Source organism: Ictalurus furcatus, chromosome 14 (genome assembly GCF_023375685.1).
Source record: "Ictalurus furcatus strain D&B chromosome 14, Billie_1.0, whole genome shotgun sequence".
Classification (NCBI taxonomy): domain Eukaryota; kingdom Metazoa; phylum Chordata; class Actinopteri; order Siluriformes; family Ictaluridae; genus Ictalurus; species Ictalurus furcatus.
Window position 1 is genome coordinate 11,492,494 of NC_071268.1, and position 6,000 is coordinate 11,498,493.

Here is a 6,000-nt window from a genome sequence, read left to right on the forward strand (position 1 = left end):
TGTGATGATTTATAGGTACAGAATGGTGTTGTAGAACCTATGTAGTACACTATTTACTCAATAGAATAACATTTGAGATTCAGCCACAGAAAATGAGAGACTTCAATAATGGCGTGTTAGAAATAAACTAGTTACAGCTGATATGATGTTTAGAACACATATTTTATTTTATATTTAGTTGGAAAACTGAGGCAGAATTTGCAAAAAAAAAAAAAAGCAAAAACAAATGTACGCGATAGACTTGTGTTACGTTATCTTAAACATTCAAATGTGCATTTATTCAGTTTCTCATGCCAGCTATTGTATTTTAAATTGGGTAAGTGCAGGGTAATCAATTGAATTAGACCATTTTATCCACAGAAACTTGAGAATGGCAACGATTTACAGTTTAATATTACACTTTAATTGAATCTTGGAAGGGTACATAAAGACCTACCGGAGTCACTGCAGTTTGCGAGATGGCTATAAGAATAGACTTTTTTTCCTCAGTTCCTGCCAAATAATTGCCTAGAGGCCATGTATTAAGTATGTCATTATACAATTCATGGTCATGCCTTAGTTTACCGTCTCATTTAGTTTGTGGCCTCAAAGTATTATCTCAATAAAATAATATAACTTGTGGCTATGTCTTACTAAAAAATAATCACATCATCTCAGTGTCATCTGAGTGGCTACGTTTACATGCAACCAAATAATCCGATAGTAAAAAAAAGCCTTCATGAAAAACACCTTCATCGAGCTCGATCCGAATGAAATGTCGGTCGGATTAGGAGGGGTGGTTTATTCCATGTAAACGCTTGAATCCTATTATTTTCTCAATCAGATTCAAAAATACCTTGTGCACATGCGCAGTGCAATGGTTGTATGTTCACGTCTTGCGTATTTTAATGAGATTTTTTATCGGCAATTTGACCATTCCCTTGCAGAACAGATAAACACACTTTTTAATTTTCGTGAACTACAAATTGATTGCCAATCACTCGATACTAGGTGCCAATACCTAATTTATATAAAGCAATGGCAACACGCATTATTAAGGGAATGGGGGCACGCACTGTACATTCTGCAGGGCTCATGTAAAATCATGTAAAGTCAAGTTTCATAACACTACAATAAAGCAAAAAAATAATGTTGTGTCATTCGAAAATCCTGTTTCCATTCCACGTCTGTAAACTCCTTAAAAACAACTCTCTTCCACCAATCATGACTTTGTACCTTCATCCAGAGTTGGCAGGTTATTGGCGGTGGAATAGGCATAAGTGTAATGTGGTGAAGTCTCACAGGATGTTGTAACACTGCTTGTAGTTTTCCTCGTTGGCCGAGTAAAGTGAGTAATATTTGGAGGAAAAAAAACGCTGCTGATATACGTTTACATATGTCAACAAAGCAAAAAAAATCCTATTCGGTCATTTGGTGTCACTTCCATGGTTTTCTTTCTCCGCTATTGTATGGTTGGCATGACGACAGACACTGTATGTTGTGTGCTCGCGCAGAAGCTTTGTTCGGAATACACATAAAACACGTATAAACGAATATTTGAATCTGACGAGAATGGGTGCATGGAAACAGAACCAGTGACTCTGTATATCGCTCTTGAATATGCACATATATTTATAACATATAAATGAAATAGCATTTAATAGTGATTTTCATTCTAATAGAAATAACTCTACAATGTCCTTTTTCCTCTCCTCCTGTGCTCTTCTTCCTTTTTCTTAACAGCATTAGTTCTATTCAGCTTGATTTAGATCTGACTGGCCTGCGAAAGTCGATAGTGGTAACGTCTATAGAGTGCAGAGTCCTTCTGTCCCTGTCTCTCTCTCTCTCTCTCTCTCTCTCTCACACACACACACACAAAGTGATTGGCCCCTCATAGATAGCAGTGAGTAGGTTTAGTATCAGAGCATGCAGTCCTCTGCAGGATTAAATAGGTCATTATGTACCTCTCCTCACTAGCACAGATAAAGACAACAATATCGTTCCAACACCAACATGTCCTGCCTGTAAGAGAAAAAAAAGAAAGAACCATGCAGGAAGGATCACAGGATTAGAGACAGCACGCGAAAGGCTTAAGCCAGAAAGGAGGAAATATGGAGGGAAGTAGACAGAGGGGGCGACTGTGGTGGGTGAATTGGGTGAGCTGTTAAGATAAGAAGCAGGATAGTGATCTATGAGTATACTGCTCTCGGCTAACATGAACGCATGAGAGAGTGTGTGTGTGTGTGTGTGTGTGTGTGTGTGTGTGTGTGTGTGTTTTTGTGTGAGTACAAGGTATGATTAATGTTTCATGTTGGCCTGTTGTTTGTCTTAGGTACGACAAACAGGCTGTCATAGCTGCCTCAAAGACATGAAATAGATGATGAAAGAGATGAAATATGTCTCACTTTTTCTTGTTTTAGTCCAAAGTCAAGCATTCGTTACTAAGGTGACAACAAAGCCTTGTTTGGTAAAACTCTTTTGAGTAACGCATTAGCTAGTGAGCTCAATTAATTATCAAAGCATGCACAGATTTCAGAATACAAAGCTCAAATGAATAATGGTACCCAAAACCTATTCTGCAGAATATATATTTATATAGTTTTCAATCGTGAGCAATAAATCACGTGATAATCAAAGCCACAAATGCCACATTAAAGACACTTTAAAATACCATTCAATAACTGAAAAAGGCGAAGAATAGAACCACGTTAAATCTCATGGAGAAATCCAGATTAGATTAATATGGAAATGAGAAACACCACATTCTCCTGTGATTCTGTTGTAACAACTTGATCACATTAGAAATTTGTATGGATTTATAAAAACAAGGGAGATGAAGATGAATTCTGTTAAAAGTTGATCATTTTGTATGACTTGAGTGTGAGACCATGGACAGCAAGCAATATTTTACATGGGCATACATATGGGCGGTACTGCCAGGGCTAAAAGGGGCGAGGGGTGTTCTTGATGGTGGGTGATGACATCATCCCGGGTTAAAAACAAAAATAATGCGCATTGTGAAACTGCTACTTTGTCTGGAATAATGCCCTTATGTGATATCTCTTTTACTGATATTTTTATTCCAGTCCTATTTGAGATTTACACACCAAGTCACATCGCATATATGAGCAGTACATGTGAAAACCGCAAGTTATGATGGGGGCAAAAAAAAAAAAAAACCTGTCCACCTACAGAGGATGAGGTTCCACAGAAATGTACACGTTTCATCAGTAATGCAGTGTTTAACAGTGCAGCACATAGCAATTACAGCCTGCAGAGGAGGGAAATCAAACACTCTTTAAACACACACACACACACACACACACACACACACATACACGCATGATAACCAATGTTTATCCAAAGAAAATATTAATTTCAGTTTGAGTTTGTAATCCTGGGGGATTGTTTTAATAATTCATTATGCTTCTGTGTCACATTACTTAGGGGTTTTTTTTTCCATAGGGTTTTTCCTAATCAGCTAGAACTGTACTAATCTAATCATTGCATAGTGGAAAATGATAGGCTGAGTATTATTATTTAGTAATATATTAGCACTTTCCTTTCACTAGCTCTTCACTGTTTCTTTAAAAAAAAAAAAAAAGGCTGCAGCCAAAACTGCTACAGCAACAATTTTCACACTTTGACCAGTCTGCGCACTGAAGTTTATTCCCCCGAAAGGATTAAATCATAAACGTTTATAGTGACATCAAGATTCTTTGCTGAGTTTGTAAGACTGCAGTGATCCACGTACTGTATATCTCTCTCTCTCCCTCTCTTTATGTAGTGTGGAGCATGATTTCCGTCTGCAGGAGGGCCGCTTCCAGAGTGTCCTTGAGGCACTGGACATGGAATACGATGTTGCTTCATTTCCTAAAACTGACCCCTCTCGACCACGGAACAAGAACCGCATCAAGAAACTCCGTAAGAAGTGTTTCTGGTGGCTATAGCCCTCAGCAATGGCTACCAAGGCAATGATTACCGTGCGCATCGCTATTACAGCGAGAGGCTCTGTGCATTCCAATTACAGGAGACTTGTTCGTAGCCAAGGAACAGCTCTATGAGCTCGTGGCTTTTAGGTGTGGAAAAGTTTTGACTTGTAATTATGGAGTTACACCAGCACTGTCATCATGGAGATATTAGATTCCTTTCTAGAATGCAGCTGTTCATGAAAATAAAAGATCATGGAAAAATAATCTCACGTCACATGTGGCCAAGTCCCGAAAACAATGGCTTTGATTTTCGCTCTTCTTTTACTCCAAGAATTTCTTTTTGTGCCCTTTTCACGACTGGACAGGCATACCTACCAGGATAATAGAAAGTGTAAGACATGTCTGAAGCCCCAAGAGAGCCAAGCGGTGAAGACTCAGGCAGTCAATAGGCTCTCCTTGATGAGTGACAGAACTGTGATTCAATCAATACTGCCCTTCACGGTGACTGCCGGAATGCTAACCCAATAGAGACAATCTGTCTCGAATAGCGATATTTCAACACTGTATTCCCTGACTGAAGGCGATATGTAGACTTAGTCTGCACTAACTGCAGTCTAAGTGGTTCTAGGAATCTTATTGTGAGTAGATCAGATTACAATCATTCAAATTTTTTCAACTGGTTGCTTCAAGTGTGACCGTCTTCAAAAGGGCGGTGCAGGATTCGCACATTCCAGCGTTAGAATTTTGAAATTTTGGTTAATATTCCATCATTTTTCATCCTAATCTCTATCTACCATATTAGTACAGGGGTGGACATATCATAAATTTGTTAGCTAGCCCTCTAGGCAAGTAAAAGCTCCAATATGCTGCCCAGTCCCAGTTTTTGGTTGACCAGAAACCAGTAGTTATTAAACCAGGAATATTCACCCTATCATCCGGGGAGATCACAAGTTCGACTCCTAGCGATGCCACAGCCATCTGTGGCCAAGGGAGAAAAATCTGCCATTCTCTCTCGGTGGGAGGGATAGCATATTTTCTCTCTCCTCTGAATCACAGCGGCAATAGCCAATCGTAGGAGTTTGTGTGCTCGTGTATGTGGAAGAGGGCAGATAGCACTTTTCTCTGAGTGTGTTACGCTGCTTAGTGATGAACAGCAGTTTGAAAGACGTTAAGGGGTGATTACACTACACTTTTTATTCCGTTGACTTTTGTTCATACACACGAGAACGCTGGAGACCAGAAACACAAGCTCGTGCGAAGACATTTCACATTTTCACTGCGTTCCAAAGTTCAAATTTGGTGAACTCTGACCTGCGAATTCGTATCACATGAAGACATGTGACCAACAGAAGATCAACACGTCATGGCGTGACCGCTTCAGAAATTCCAAGAACACCACCGATTATAGTGGTGTCGCACCATCCCGTTTTACACCATTTTATACAACACAGCTTTACAAGAATAGAAACTCAACATCAAAAGAGAAGTTGCCTGGATTGCGGTGTTGCTTCATACAGAAATACATAGTATATTTTAACGTTGGCGTGTGACGTCAGATCCGGTTGCCGCCCATATTCGCAACGGTCTCCGAAGAAATTTCTCATGATGAAAGTCTAGCGTGAACGCCGCTTTAGCCTTCACCCTCCCCACTTGGTAGCTGTCATGTGATAGGAAAGAGCTAGCTAGCAGATGGGAATTAGCAGGTGACCAGTTTGGGGAGAAAATGGAGGAAAACAATATTAATATTATCTAATAATGTATGGTGAGAGAGATAAGGGAGTCAAACAAGTTTATGATTACTCTCCTCATGACATTTTAGTTAGAAAAAATACAAAAGTATCTAGGCACATCACTGAAACTTCTATTGAATTCAACATCTGCCCTTTAGAGTTTGGAGTGAACCATTGTTCTTTTCTATGTACAGGGAAATATGTGCTAATTTCATATACGCAACAGATGCAGAAATAGAGATTAGGATGAAAAAGTGGAGTATTCCTTTAAGCCCGGCTCCCTCACATTACCACCTGTCCAAGTTGCTCTCCGTAGCAATATATTTTTTGAGACTAATGTAACATGTACCTGACACAGA

General features: G+C 39.4%; 1 protein-coding gene and 1 long non-coding RNA gene across 3 annotated transcripts in view; one reads left to right on the top strand and one right to left on the bottom strand.

Moving 5' to 3' along the window:
- Window positions 1-6,000, bottom strand: part of LOC128618716 (dedicator of cytokinesis protein 2) — a 131,755-nt gene that overhangs the window by 54,357 nt on the left and 71,398 nt on the right. The gene's annotated exons all lie outside the window — the stretch shown is intronic.
- LOC128618717 (uncharacterized) overlaps window positions 1-6,000 on the top strand; it is an 81,443-nt gene that overhangs the window by 25,780 nt on the left and 49,663 nt on the right. The gene's annotated exons all lie outside the window — the stretch shown is intronic.